Genomic DNA, 16224 nt, shown 5'->3' on the forward strand with positions numbered 1-16224 from the left:
ACAAAACTTTTTTAAACCTTCTCCACTCGATTTATATGGAGGCTTAGAAAATGGGATTTTATGATATTTTTCAATATTAAGAAATAAACGATTCGTAAGGCACCAGGGAAATAAATTATTCAGCTGCCGACAATTTTAAATCAAAGATACAAAAAGACCGTCTACATGCGAATGAGAAGAGTTTTTAATCTTTAACAATCTCTCAAAGACATTATCATCTGATAAAACAAGTGAACCGAAGTCAACTGGAGGAGACAATTTCTTCAAGAAATTATGGCGAATTGCTGCCAAATGTTCTTCCTGAATATCTTCATCAGCCACGAAGTTACATGAAAAGAAACTGGCAAATAAATTAGGTGCATCACTGACAGAACAGGCAGTTACGTTCCTATAAAAAACAGAATTAGGAATACAAGAGGCTTTTTTAATCGGTTTAATATATGTCCAAAAAATCTTCGTATTACTTTTTATGTTATGCTCGAATTTGTGAGTTTGTATTATCTATACAAAGACTAAAAGTACGAAACTTATTCCTGTGGAAGATAAAAAACTCATAAAAGTTAACCTCAACTTCCTAAAAAACTTATTTCAGATATTTTTATGATGAATGAAAATATGAATATTGAAATATGTTTAGAATATAGATCTAGAACAAAAGTCTTAAATATCGTAAAGCATTCTGCAACTTCAATATTGCCTAAAGACACTTTCCAAACAATTTCACGTAAAGCATTACCAAGAGTTTTGAAATCACAACCGGCACAATTAAAGGAAGGATGCGCGTTATCAGGACTGATTTCAAAAAATTCTAAAAATTCCAAGTCCAGCTTTAAAGGAATATGGTGGACATCAATCGGCGATATTGAAGAAGCAGGCTGCGATACAACAAAACTAATAAAAATCAAATCTAATAAACGACTCATACTATTAGCTAACCCATTAATTTGAGTTAGACCCAAGCCCAATAAATTATGAATAAAAGAAGATTCCGTACGACTATTGATATTTCATGGCCTAAGATATACGTTATAATGTAGATATATTTGAAGGATCTTCATTTGAGAAATATGACTCAACTGTTCGGCAACAACAACAAAAACAACCATTGGATATCTTGTGCAGCCAAATCGTCAAAACCTTTTGCTCCTAAAGACTTAGCTAATCCCATTATTGCATCCATCCTGTTTCCTGCTGCCTCGATCAAATTTACATTTTCAATTGACTCCGGCCAACAACCATTTAATGTCGTCGGTATTATTTCTCTGATAGAGAACATTAATACAGTCCAAAATTGTGAAGTGCTTCCACGCCTCCTTGACGTCCGCAGATGCATCATCGACTTTGTGATTGGTTTTAAATGTATGGAGCTAATATATAATTCCTTGATCTAACGGTTGAAGTAAAGCAGTTGTCTTTGGGAGTAAAAATTTATTTTGACATTTGAGTTATTTAAATTTTGCGGATCGCAGAGAGCATTATCCAATATAAGTAGAACTTTGTGATCAAGTCTTTTCTATTTTAATTAGTTTTCCACACTTGCCACAAAACAGTTTAAAAACCACTTGTTGAATAATTCAGTAGTCACCCAAGTCTTTCTATTTGCTGCCCAGCATACCGGTAAATTACTCTTATTTAGGTTTTTCAATGCACGAGAATTGAGAGATTTATAAACCACCATATAGGTTTTACCATGTGATCGCCTGCAGCATTACTGCACATATGTAATTTTACACAATCTCTTACCTTGAAGGCTGACCCAACACTTTCGCCTTTAGAAATACATGTGTCCTCTTGGGCATTTTTTCCACCAATGAGCAGTCTCGTCGGCATTAAAAACCTGGTATGTTCAATATCCACCCTCTTCAATAATTCTATTCAATTCCATTGCATAAATTGCGGCGGCTTTATCGGCTGATGCAGTTTCACCTTATTTCTTTAGGTTTTGTAGTGATAAGCGTTTTCTTATACAATCAAACCCCTTTTTTTCTGGCTAAAAAATCTGGATTAGTAGCAGATTCTCTATTTTCCTTTAACCCTGGAAAGATAACGCTATTGTCTACCCCTAAAAAGATAAGGATACATCTAAATGACGTATCATCTTTTTGTGCAAATTAAGGGTGGAATAAAAAAAAAATTACTAAGTTTTTAATTGAGATCATTTATTTCATTTATTTTCAGTCAAATAAAATAAACAAAAACATAAAATAATACATAACGTAAAATAAATAATAAAATTCATTTTGTCTTACAAAACGTAATAAAAATTAGGCTGTGAAGACTGCAAGGACACAAATTGATTTCTTAAATCTAAATGAATGGAAATTTTTTAACTTCATTTGCACAACAATGTATCGAATAATCATTCAAAATGAAAAAAGCTTAAATCGAACAAGTTTATATGCACGTGTTGCAAACTTGCTTTTGGTTCTCTCCACACAGAGGTGTTTTACATACGACGCATACCTTCTTAGACATGCGTCTTATTTTTGACGAACAGAAACCACAGTAATTTCCTTTTTTTTTTGTTCTTGTTGATCTGCACTGCCTTCTCGATCACTGTTGGTATCATCTGGATAGGCGTCTGGAACACCACTGCTTCTTCCAGCGCTGTCGGTTGAGTTTTGTATAGCAACTTGAATGCTGCTGTGCAAAGTTTTTGACAGTGAAGGAATATCAAGTATTTTTTTCATCCATGGTGTTGTTAACGCTGAGGAAAGTGCCTTCATATAATCTTTACGACTCAATGGCTTTTTATTGATACTCATTATGTTATGGCAATATATGATATACGAATTAATGAATGCTATATTTAACATGCCATAAAAAACTGTCATCGGCCATCTATTAGTTTTTCGCGAACACGACATCACGGAGCATTTGATCAAATGTATCTACCCCGCCTTTATTTTGATCATAATACAATATTATATTCGGCTTTCCTGTTGCATCATCAATAATACCTTTCTCATTATTAGATGACAGTAAATAAACCATTTTTGATGGCTGAGGTTCATATGAAAGGAGTGTTAACGGGCCGTCATAGCAAAACTTCGAAGTTCCAACAGGTCGTTTTCGTGATTTTTTCATATCTTCGGGTATTTCACGTTTGTTTGATCTTATGGTTAATTTGTATGGCTCTTTCAGTAAACTCTTCGCCAAGGGGATCGACGTGAATCAATTATCACATGATATATTTCTGCATGTACCATTAATTGGTCGTGAAAGCTCCTTTACATAGTACTCTCACAAAGGGAGATCGCAAGTTTTCGTTGTTTTTCCAAGATAAGGTATCGCAGTAAACACGTATTTCGTAGTGCTGTCGCATATCATAGGTATTTTGATTCCATACTTTCTTGGTTTATTTGGAATGAACATCTGCAGCGATCACGAAATCCCAAAAGCTGCTCGTCAATAATTGTATGTGAGCCAGGAATGTAGCTGGATTGGCACTGTTTTCTAAAAATATTCCATATATTTCTAACAGAAGTAAATGCGTCGTTTGGTCAAAGTGATTGGCGCAATACCTTGTCATCAAATCTTAGATGTCTAATGAGATAGTCGAATCTATCTCGACTTAATGTTGCTGCATACCGTGTTCCGCAGTACGTTATATTAAACACTTCTTCAGTTGTGAGGTGATTGTCTTTTAAAACTGCAGTTAGTGTAAGAACTCCAATTAAAGCACGAATTTCAATGGCATTTGTTTCTCTAAATGTTGCAGCTGTCATATCGCCACGACGATTTATAGAGATTTCAGCGTTAGTCCATGAACCACTTCTGTAATTATTTCGTCAGTAGCAATTACGTTGAAGCATTCCTGTGGATCATAAAACGGTTTGCATTGTCGAGTAGGTCCTCTTGCGGATCTAACTATGTTTGTCAACGCAAATCGGGAAACACTATTTCATTTTGATGTACTCCAGCAAAGCCCACTTTTACTTCTAAAGGTTGGTATGGATACTGTTATAATGCGTGAATCGGAAGGAGTAGTATTTGAAGTTTGTGATGGTGACACATTCTCGTCTTGCTCCTGAATATCAACGAGATCATCTTCTACATCATTTTGTATATCATCCTCCAGTAAGGCATTTTCCGTTTCACTTCCATTATTAGATGAAATAGAGTCATCACATAACTCCTCTAATAGACTACTTATTTGTGAGTCATCTAATCTACATGTAGAGGACATATTTTTAACAAATCAAAACTAAACAAAAACAAAAATAGAACGCTAAGATAGTGAAACAAACCCCAAAAAGTGATAATAAATTATATAAACAATATGCAATTCCAAAACTAAAAAGTAACCCAAAAGATAATAGTACGTCTTTTCGACGTATGCTATGATCATAACTCAGAAAAAAACAAACTCACCTCGAAAAAACAACCATCACCAAACAACTGCAGCTACTGACTGAGCAAACTGAGCGTGTGAAGTTTCTCCGACAACAAACAAGAGATTGAGAGCGTAAGAGAAAAAATGAGTACGTCATTTCGACGTGCGTTATCTTACTAGGGTTAAGTAGTTGTAAATTTTCAAGGTTTTGTGCTTCATAATATTGGTGCTAAGTGGAATTCGTTTTTTTGAACAGTTTTCAATCCAGGCTTTTTCCATCTGCTCAATTATTGCTGCCCTAGGACGAGATGTCATGTTTGAGGAGATAGAACTGCCTTCTGCAACGGAATCTGTATTTTTCTTATTTATTCTTTATTTATTAATCCGTATTGTCGCTTCATTTAAATCCAATGATTTGGGACACATGATATCTTTTCGCACTTTTTGGGCCGATTTAAAATTTGCAATTTCGTTTCCAGGTTGTTGAAATGTCTTTTAAAAAAAATTTTTTTTTTCGCCAGGCATAGCCTAAGGCTACAAATTAATTCATAAAAATAAAAACATAACTATTATTATTTCTTTAAAAAACGTTGAGCACTATTAACCCGAAAATGTTTAATCTACGTAGCTAAAAGAGAGTCACAATTAAAGTCTTAAACTTAGGTATTAATAGTTCACGAGAATTCTGCAGAAAAATGTGATAGTATGTTTTGTCAGATGAGGTATCTGTCGCACTTAAAAGCTTTATCACGTTTAGTGAGCTGTTGTACGGGGTTTTTCCTAATATCAAATTAGATAAAGTTCACTTTTAATAGCTTTTAAATATTACATTACAGATAATTTTTATGAGGTCCTTTTTCATGCCAGATATACACTCGGAGTTTTCCCATTGCCTGTCGAGGAGCGATCGCTATTAGAAAAATCTTTTTCTATAATTTTGCTGTTTCACGGAGACTCAAACCTACTCACTCCCGAAAGGTAGTCACGCGCCGACCCATTCGGCTATGGCGGCGGATCTAAATTTGTTATGCGGTGTAAAATATAGTATTCCCACAAATTTTCCGACTGATCAGCATTAAGAGGCATAACATTAAAAAAATATTTACGCCTGTGCATAGGCTATACTTTTCAGCTTACTGACAGATTTTCCTTCCAACTGATTTGGGTTTACTAATTTTGCGTCCGCATTATTTTCGCCGAGCATTGTCGCTATTTTTTTTAATAAAACTTGAAATCTAATTAAACGTAGTTAGTTTAATAAAATTAATTCTCCTAAGGTTAGCCTAATCTCTTTTTGCCTTTTTTTGTTTTTTTGCATCACATTTAGCGTTAATTACATCTGAATATAAACATTTTTACACATTTATGTGGTCCATTTTCGTACTCAATTACTGTTATTAATGCTTATTTTTCTATGTATTTATTTCTCATTAATAGTTTCTCTGTTATCACTTTTGCTGTTTATTCCACTTGGGTTGTTGTTTTTGTGCTTTATGTGTCATAAAGTGGCCACACACGCATACCCTATCATAATGTCGTACGCACGAGTGATTTTATGTTATTTCATGCACAATCGTTATTCCACACACACACACATGTATATATATATATGTAGACTTTAATGTATCTGGAATATTTTCATGCGAATTCTATTTTTATTGCATATTTATCTAACCAGCTTTTAATGAGGTATTATATGTGCACATGTAAGTGTAAATGACGTAATTCGTGTTAATGTGACAGACGAGCAACGAGCAGCATTAAATACGGAGATTCCCAATAAACCGTCCTATAAAATACGTTTAATTTAATATACATTTAAATCGCACTGGATATTATTGAGCGATAGTTTTATTTAAAATTCCGTCACATTTTGTATTTTTTTACTTGTATTTTTACCCACGAGTTTCATGCCTTAACGAGTTTTTTTTTCTCTATTCTCCGAGGCAGCATCCTTTCTTTCCACGGCAGTATAACATTCCTCATCGTATCAACTGTTTTTTTGGGCTCGCCAAAATCCGATTTCTCCTTTGGCGGCGGTACATAGAGAACGGGAAATGTTGCTCCATTACTCGTGCATGTCGGATCGTTGGATAGTACTCTCCGAGAGCAGGAGTGAGAGTCGAGTGGCGAATCTTCTGTGTGCAGTTCAACATAAGTTTTTTGCTGCACAGAGGCGTGTGCGTAGTTTGGCAGCAATAAGGTAGCGATGGCGATGTTGGGCCCTCGGATCGTACGTACATCTAATACACTAGAAGCGCGTCTTCCATCTATCACAACATGATCGATCTGGTTTCGTGCTTTTCGATGAGGAGACAGCCACGTAGGTTAGGTTAGGTTGTAATGGTTGCCCAATAGGGCCCACTTGGACGAAATAGTTTGGTTCGTCCTTTGTGATACCATTGAAGGACAAGGAGGGGGGGAGGAAGGGAAGGGATGGGGAGTGGTGAGTGCTTGTGGACTACGAACGGTGACTAGTCCGCGGTTGTGTTAACCTCATTATGCTGCTGATGTAGTTCATCAGATTTTTGTTATCAACGCCTGCTATATCAGCAGGCGCAGAAAAGAAGTGAGAACCAAGGTATTTGAATCTTAGTCCTGCGAAGGCTGGGCAGCTTAGGAGCAGGTGCTGAGATGATTCCACCTCATCCTCCATACAGCTGACGCAAAAAGGACTCGAAGTAATTCCGAGTCTCACGGCATGGGTACCTCGCGGACAGTGCCCCGTGATGATGCCCACGAAATTTGAGAGATGACATTTTGTCATCCCCAGGATATCCCTCGAGCGCCTCCTATCTAAACGTGGCCAGAAGGACTTCGCGACCCTACACGTTCGTGTACTTGCCCAGCGTTCGCTGAGTTGGTGCATAGCCCATCCTTCCAGGAGTAGAGCGCAGGTTGTCAGGGGGATCCCGATTCTCTCCTTTCGCGGACACATTGCCTCACAGGTCCCCTGTCTGGCCAGCTCGTCGGCTTCGCAGTTTCCTTCAATGTCACTGTGACCAGGTACCCAAATTATCTTAATGTCGAAGAATTCTGATGCCATCGAGAGTGAGACCAGGCATTCCCTGACCAGCTTCGAGTGCACCATAATAGAGCCTAGAGCCCTAATGGCCGCTTGGCTATCGGAGTAAATATTTACCTTTTTTGCAGTTATTACGCAAGTAAGTAGCCAGTCAGCTGCTTCTTTAATTGCGGCCACCTCTGCTTGGAACACACTACAGTGATCCGGTAGCCTGAATTTGAGTTTGATGGGGAGCTCTTTGCAGAATACTCCTCCTCCAACCCTGCCATCCAACTTCGAGCCATCCGTGAACAGGTTAACGATGCCCTGTCCCCAGGTGTTGCCCCCGCTCCACTCCTCCCTTGGTGGAATATAGGTGGAGAAAGTTCCGCTTGGACTTAGCGAAGGCACACACTGGTCCGTCGACGAGGGGATGAACTCAAAGTTTCTGAGGATGCTTGAGTGCCCATATGTGAGGTTGAGCTTATAGCCCAAGCCCCTCAGTCTGATTGCGGTACGAGCAGCGGCAATTCTGCCTGCGATGTCTATAGGTACCACATTTAACATTACATTAAGCGCCAGAGTAGGAGTGGTTCGAAGCGCCCCACTGATCCCAATGAGAGCGGACCTCTGGACTCTCTCTAGCTTTTTGACTGATGTCGTCCTCTCCAGTGAGTTCCACCAGACAGTGACTCCATATAACAAAATTGGCTTTATTATGGTGTTGTAGAGCCAGAATACAACTCTGGGCGAAAGGCCCCACCTTTTGCCAATTGCGCCTTTGCACCCATACAAGGCGATTGTTGCCTTCCTTACTCTCTCCTCAATGTTGGGCTTCCACGTCAGCTTGCTGTCAAGGATTAGACCTAGGTACTTCACCTTGTCAGAAAGCACCAGTGGAGCGCCCCCCATCGAGGGGAGTTGAGCTCTGGGTATTTTATATTTCCTCGTAAATAGGACGAGCTCCGTCTTAAGAGGATTCACCGATAAGCCGCAATCTGCTGCCCATCGAACAACTACGTTCAGATATCCCTGCCGCCCCACTCTGCCACGACCGTTCTGTCGCTGAGCATTCTGTAGATAAACCTGGAAAGATCGGCTCCGACCCCCAGTCTATCCAGAGCTTTAATGATTGCCTCCGGGAGAACGTTGTTAAAAGCCCCCTCAATGTCGAGGAAGGCGCCGACTGCGAGTTCTTTCTGATATAGAGACTCCTCAATATCTTTAACAATTGTGTGCAGAGCAGATTCCACTGATCTGCCTTTACAGTATGCATGTTGGGCGTGCGACAAACGCCCCCGAGGAATTCCGCTTCTTATGTGTAGGTCAGCCACGTAGCTTGATGTATTTTTCTTTTGCTGGAATCTAGTACTGCCGACTACCATGTTTCGGACTACGACGAAATCGATCAGTCACTGTACGTTGCCGGATTTTTCGTTGTGCAGGTTGAATTCTTCGACTGTGGGACCAAAAGCTCCCTATTTACCCACTCTGGCATTGAAATCGTACTTCTCTTACGTCGAGGCGTGGGCGCAAATGAGCGATATGTTGCAGAATATCGCATTGATATGAATTATTGCGATCGGAAATGCTCGTCCATCGGAGTGAAGGACAATACTTGGCGATGAAGTCTTTCTCGCGCAATAAATCTAACCCCGCATTTGCACTCCTTTACTTGACAGCTGTAGTAGACGTCGTAAGGCCCAATGCTCTTCTAGCCTTACTCTGTGCATCGCATCTTTTGAATGGCAGTGATGTCAGCCTTTACTCTGACGAGGACATAAGCCATTCGGGCAGAGGCACCTTCCTCATTAAAGGACCGGGCATTCCAGGTACCTGCCTCAAATAATAGTCCTGAGTTTATTTGCAACAGTCGTCATCTATATAGGAGGCTTTGTTGTCGTTTACATTAGAGAAGGACTTTTCTGTAGCGGATCCCAAACCCAGAGCACAATCAGATTTCCCGGAATGCTTCGCCTTCTCACATTAGCTCGCTCTCAAATGTTCTTCGGGAGTTACTCAGATGATACTTAGACGAAGCCAGGAAGTTGTGAGTTGCTTGGAGCTTATGCAGAAGAATCGTCCTAGTCCTATCCGCTCCCAAGTGAATGGCAATCAGGTACTTTCCCCACATGCGTGGAGTTCTACACACGGAACCATGAGGTTCATGCTTTATGTAAATTATCGGATGGTATCCCTTAACAGTCATATTCAAGTGAGAAGGCGAAGCATCTCAGGATAGCTGGTTGTGCGCTGGGTTTGGGACTCGCCACTTAAAAACGCACCCCACTGCAAATATGTACAAAGCCTCGGATGAGAACTTCCTATACTGATGACTTTGTTCTTCTTAGTGAACCAATAATAATTTTGAAATCTAAGTGATTGTTGTTTTCTGGCAGTCGCACACAATAATGACAATATTAGAATAAAAAAGGTCCAATTTTAAAATAATAGTGAAAGATTGTATTACTCAATGAAAAGTTAACAACGTTTCATTCTTCCCGTTCATTCTCAGGCCAAGGAAGATTGGGAAGCAGAAGTCTCTCTTTAAGAGACTTATGACTTTACTATCTAAACCTGTTCTTTGGTAAGAACTTACTCGGGGTGCTCTCAATGAAACCTGCCTGACAACTAGAACTACTCAAAATTAAGAGTTGTTTTACAAAACGGCCAAACGCCTGCGAGAAATATTATTTTCTACGACAATCAGTCTACTTTGAAGGTCACATTCAATAACATGGTCTAGTTCAACTATATATGTTCCACATTTTTCATTGACAGCCAATGACTTTCAAAATAATTTCTCCCAATATAAGTAAAAAAAATGAAAAATGTCATCTTAAAAATCAAAAGTGTAAACAATTTTACAAATCATCCTAGAACCTACCATCCAAGGCAACTGCATATCCCATTTTTCTTCCTTTTAATATTACAACTTTGTGTTTTATTATCCTATCTTTCCCTCTCCTTCCTCAAATTTCTTCGAGCCACTATTAACTGTTATCAGCCAAAAATTTTCAATCAAACTTTGATTGATTTTAAATTGCCACACATAACTCCTCACCATGAACCCATCCACTAATAAACAATAACAGCAACACTTACGCTTCAAACTGCAGTAATAACAACAAAGTACTTCAAAACGCCTGCAGCGAAAACGTACGAACTTTGACGAGTCTCAACAGGTATGAATCTGTACAAGTGTTGGTAAGCGGTTTACAACTACAAAAACGTGTACACTTGCAGCGCTTTGTGGATTTTGTGGTTTTCAAGTGTCGGTTATCTGCAACCGTTCGTTTGCTTGGTGTCGGCGTTGTTGACGTTTTTGTAGCTTCAAGTTGGTAAACTCTGAAAAACTTTTGAAACACTCATTGCAAAATTTTTTTGGCAACAGTGATTTTCATTAGTTGTGAAATGGCATAATTGTGGAACTGACATAAGAAGGAGGAAGACAGTTAAAGAAAAGGAGCAGAAACGTTAGTTTTTGAGACTACTACCATTGGTTGAGTTTTTTCAACAAAAAAAACAGAAAACAAAAAAATATAAGATTTGCAAGATATGTTCACAAAAAAATTAAGTAACTCCAACATTTCCAAAATTATATTTTATTATTAAAACAATTTTTTTTTAAATACTTAGGTAGAAGTGGCAGTCGGCAACTAAAACAACAAAAAATATAAAAAAACCACAAAAAATATAAAAGTTGTGAGAAAAGCTCCCAAAAAAATTAAGTAGCTGAAAAATTTTCAAAAAAATTATTTTATTATTAAAAAAAAATTTCAAAAAATACTTAGGTAGAAGTAGACGGCAAGTAAAAAAACGAAAAAATTAAAAGTTGCAAGAAAAGCTCACAAAAAAATTAAGTAGCGAATAAATTTACAAAAGACTTATTTTATTATTAAAAAAAAATTAGCAAAAAATACTTAGATAGAAGCAGTCGGTAAGCCAAAAAACAAAAAAATTAATAGTTGCGAGAAAAGCTCACAAAAAAATTAAGTAGCGAATAAATTTACAAAAGACTTATTTTATTATTAAAAAAAAAATTAGCAAAAAATACTTAGATTGAAGCAGTCGGTAAGCCAAAAAACAAAAAAAAATAAGAGTTGCGAGAAAAGCTCACAAAAAAATTAAATAACGAAAAAATTTACAAAAGACTTATTTTATTATTAAAAAAAAAATTAGCAAAAAATACTTAGGTATAAGTAGTCGGCAAGTAAAAAAAACAAAAAATATATAGGTTGCAAGGAAAGCTCACAAAAAAATTAAGTACTCAAAAATTTCCAAAAAATTAATTTTAAATATTATTAACAAAAATTTTGCAAAACTACTTAGGTAGAGTGGCAGTCAGTCCAAGACCGCTGCCGATCTATTTTGATAAAAAACAAACCAAAACAATACAAATTCTTAACAATTTTCAAACTTTTTGTAGTAGCTATTAAAGTTTTTTTTTCATCAGTCGAAAATTGGAGCGAATTAAATTTATTATAACTTAAATTTTTAAATTAAAACAAAATAATTGTTAAAATTTTCATATTAAGCAAATAAAGTGAAAAAAAAATGAAAAAAAACCTCAAAAATAATAAATTAATAAATTAATCGAAACTGTAATATTTAAAAAAATATTAAAGAATAATTAAATAAAGAATTTAAATTTCTTATTTACATTAATAATTAAATTTCTATTTATTTACATTTCCTTATTTACATCAAAATTAAATAAGGAATTTAAATTTTCTTATTTACATTACACCCAACTATTAAATAAAAATTAAAAAAAAATTAATTTGCTTAAAAAAAATTTAACTCCTTAAAAAATTAATTGAAATTGTAAAAAAAAATGTATAATTATCTCGATCTCGATCTCTATCTCAATCTCAATCTCAATCTCAATCTGTATCTGTATCTCTATCTCTATCTCTATCTCTATCTCTATCTCTATCTCTATCTCTATCTCTATCTCTATCTCTATCTCTATCTCTATCTCTATCTCTATCTCTATCTCTATCTCTATATCTATCTCTGTCTCTGTCTCTGTCTCTATCTCTATCTCTATCTCTATCGCTATCCCTATCTCTATCTTTATCTCTATCTCTATCTCTATCGCTATCCCTATCTCTATCTCTATCTTTATCTCTAACTCTATTTCTATCTCTGTCTCTATCTCTATCTCTAGTCTCTATTCTACTCTATCTCTTTCTTTCTGTTACTCCTTTCCTTTCCTCTTTGACTATCTACCCCTTTACTATCCAGAGCTTTGAATAAATGGGCTTTTTAGCCCGACTATTTTGTGAGTTACCAATCTGTCGGTACTTCTTGGATTGCCTTTTTCAAATTTCAATTTTAATATGAAACGAATATATCTAAAAAAATAATTAAACCGGCTGATAAAAAAACAAGTTTAATACAAATTTAACTACCTTTTATTATTCGAAAAACAAGCAACATAAAAATTAAAAAAATTCTTAATTCATTATTAAAAACATTCAAATCGCTATTGTGTTTATTGCTGCCATTGTTTGTAATTTTTCCTGTTGTTGTTGCATGTTGATAACTTACTTACGAGCCGAAATCGAAATACCAACCAACAAATATTGAGCCATCGTTAACGTTAGCACCGACAATAGCGACAACAATGCCACCAAACAACAAAACTTACATATTAACAAAATTACTTGCACAGTCGTATTCACGGCAGTTGCAGCGCGACGGCGAAAAAAGCAAACAGCTTGCCAGAACAATTGCCCATTCGAAGAGTGAGAGCTCCTAATATTACACACTGACGACTGTGATTATTATTACAACTGCTACATATTTATGTACTTGCAAATACTTATGCGCATGCACACAAAAACATACGCATACGCTGGCAAATATGTATATGTCTAATATTAAAATCTTATTCTGTTTCTACTGTGTCTGTGGGTAGCTGTTATTACTGTTAATATTATCCGTATTATTGTGCTCTATTGTTTTGCTGCTGATATCCTACTGCTCCTGCTTGTTGTTGTCCTTATTATTGCATGTACTAGTATGTTATTTGGCGAAATTACAGTATCCAATAAAATAGCAGGATTACGAAATGCATATCTAAATGAAAAACAGGGTGTGGTGTGTTATGGATGGGAGAGAATGTAGGAAGTGTGAATTATTGAAATGCCAGTGTCTATACGTTACGCGGAAATGGTAAATTACGAAGGGCAAAAGTGTAAAAAATGCAACAAATTAAATAGTACGCATAGGTAAAAAGAAAACAGCAAATGCTAATATATTTTCACACACATTCCCAACACTCTTCCTTTTCGTCCATATATCCAGATTCCAGTAATCTACTTCAACTTCTTCTTGGAATGCAAGTTGTTGGTGTGCCCACACTTTTTTTTGCGACAGTTGGTCGCTCGTGGATACAGATGAGCGTAGAACTTGCGGAAGATCATCTTGTCGCAATTGTATTTTTGAGCCAAGATACGCAACGAAGGTTCAATGATACCACCACGTAGACGCAACATCAAGTGAAGGGTTGACTCCTTCTGGATGTTGTAGTCGGGCAAGGTGCGATCATCCTCCAGTTGCTTGTTGGTGGGATACTCTCTTTATCTTGGATCTTAGCTTTGACATTTTCAATGGTGTCAGAGGACTCGATCGCCAAAGTGATGGTCTTACCGGTGAGTGTTTTGACAAAAATCTGCATTCTGTCGTCTTCCTCTATTAACGTGCAGAGAATTTTTTAGTTGTTTAAAGCTTAAATGTTCCAGTTAATTAGCATTACTTTTTTTATTAAGTCTGACCTGCTTTAAAACAGTCCAATTGTGCTGACTAGGATTGGAAAAATTTTTATTTCTTATTTATTTTTTTATTTTAAATTAAGAGCACAATTTTTCATTCCTCCTTTTTCCATTTTTAATTATTTTTTCATTTGATCTTCTAACCACTCACCTTAACTCCATATGATAAATATTCTTTTAAAGATTCTCTAAGATGTCATACAACTCGAGTGTTCCAAAATCCTCTATTAATCAAGCAACAGAGCGCAGTAGCCTGTGATACTCATATTGCTCGCTATTATGCGGAGCTAACTTAACTAAAGGGTCTCTCAAAAGTGACACTTAGATGTCAGTAGGGGATAATTCCTAGACGGTACCTTTTTTTAATTCAACTTTGACATTTGTATTTGGAATAAAAATATTGAAACTGGAAGGAATCTAAATTTGTGAATATTTTATTTTAAAAAACTTCTAGCATCATATATTGTTCAGGTTCTTGACAGCTTGAGGGGGGCAGCTCCTCCAGCACTTTGAAATTTTCCATGTTTTTTGTTTGGCTTTAAGAATTCATTTATGGTCTAAGGAATATCTTTTTAATGTTTTAAGCTTTAAAGAGAGTCTAAAACGTCCCTAGTAATGACACGTACGATATCCAGTGAAGAGACAGGAGCGACGTTCATTAAATTCAACAAGAGGCCAGAACTGCACAGAAGAAACAGAATATAGATACTATGAATGATTTTTTCAAAGAAGAAGGTTTGGCTTATGGTCCTGGCATCGCAGATTAAGCTTGGGCAACTATAAATTGTTTTTAACTCTACTTTATAAGAACGAAAACTGTAATTGCATTTTCTCAAAATACATTTTTTTCCGCACTTCCGAATGTAACTCAAAAATTAATCAGATATCAACTTAAAATTTTACAGGGATATTCTTTCATATATAGGCCTTTGCATGTATCTCAAATTTTATATTTATTAGTATCAAAAATATTTTTTTGAGCAAGTTGTTTGTAAAACAACTAGAGTAATTTTTCCCCCTTTCCCTTCAAATTTTAATTTTTTTCGTTAAAAATAGATATGTAAGTTCAAGGCGAAGTAACTTATTTTCATGAAAAACTTTTTTTGGTTGATTTCAATTAATTACACGAGGCTGTGCATTCCAGGGCCCAAATTAAAGGCGCCACGTTTTAGCACCTGTAACGCAGCCATTTTTTTTTTTTCTATTTAAAAAAATTTACGGATGTGCATTAAAGCCTAAATATTGATATGTAATTTATTTTAAGAGAATAAATACTCTTAGTTTTTCGCAAAAAATGATTGAAAAACTCGATGTCTGGAGGAGCTTTTCAGGTGCAATTCCAGGTATATTTTACCAGATTTGAGTTACATATGGAATATTGCCATAAACTTCTCGAACAAATAGTTCTTTTAAGAACCTGAATATCCTTTTGCGGAAGTCACGATAAAACACCTGTTTAAACAGATTTTCACAAAGTACTGAAATCGACGCTGGTAAAATTAATCAAGAGACTAATTTTATATTCATTCGCAATGCTGTCGGTTCTTCGTTACCTGGATTTATATCCGATCAAAGGCTCCACCAACATTCTCCGTACATAATAAGGAGTGTTTATGCTGCTATAACAACAACAACCACAACTAATTGTAGATTTCAAGTAGCCTTATGCCTTTTGATTATCGAAGCGAAACCAATTTACGGACTTAGGTTATTGGCATCAATCGTTTTTCTTGCAATAGTGTCCTTCCCTTTTCTTTGTGAATTATTTCCTTTTTATTGCTATCTCAGTGTCTATACGTATGGCTATATTTATGCCTAAACCGATGCATGTGTCTTCTTTTTTTTGTCAGAAGAGTTTAGAATCGAAAATATCAGAAACATCATCATAGGTGCCGTCACACCAGTGATATGTGGGGCATCCTCCCACTAACACTACAACATTTCTCCGCTCTCGGCTGTTTCCACACTGGACTCGCTGTAATCATTTCATCAAGGTGGAACCGCCTTTATGTCTATTGGCACAAGCAGGTACCTGTGTGCAGGTCTCCCTCCTGTAGACGTACGGAGGATTTATGCCAGCGATAACTTCTGTTAGATGGTTC

At 36.4% G+C, this 16224-nt stretch overlaps 1 pseudogene; it reads right to left on the reverse strand.

Moving 5' to 3' along the window:
* Positions 1 to 13666: 13666 nt before the first annotated feature.
* LOC129237854 (ubiquitin-60S ribosomal protein L40-like) lies at positions 13667 to 14044 on the reverse strand (annotated as a pseudogene).
* Between the last annotated feature and the right edge of the window lie 2180 nt (positions 14045 to 16224).

This window comes from Anastrepha obliqua, chromosome 2 (assembly GCF_027943255.1).
Source record: "Anastrepha obliqua isolate idAnaObli1 chromosome 2, idAnaObli1_1.0, whole genome shotgun sequence".
NCBI classification, from domain to species: domain Eukaryota; kingdom Metazoa; phylum Arthropoda; class Insecta; order Diptera; family Tephritidae; genus Anastrepha; species Anastrepha obliqua.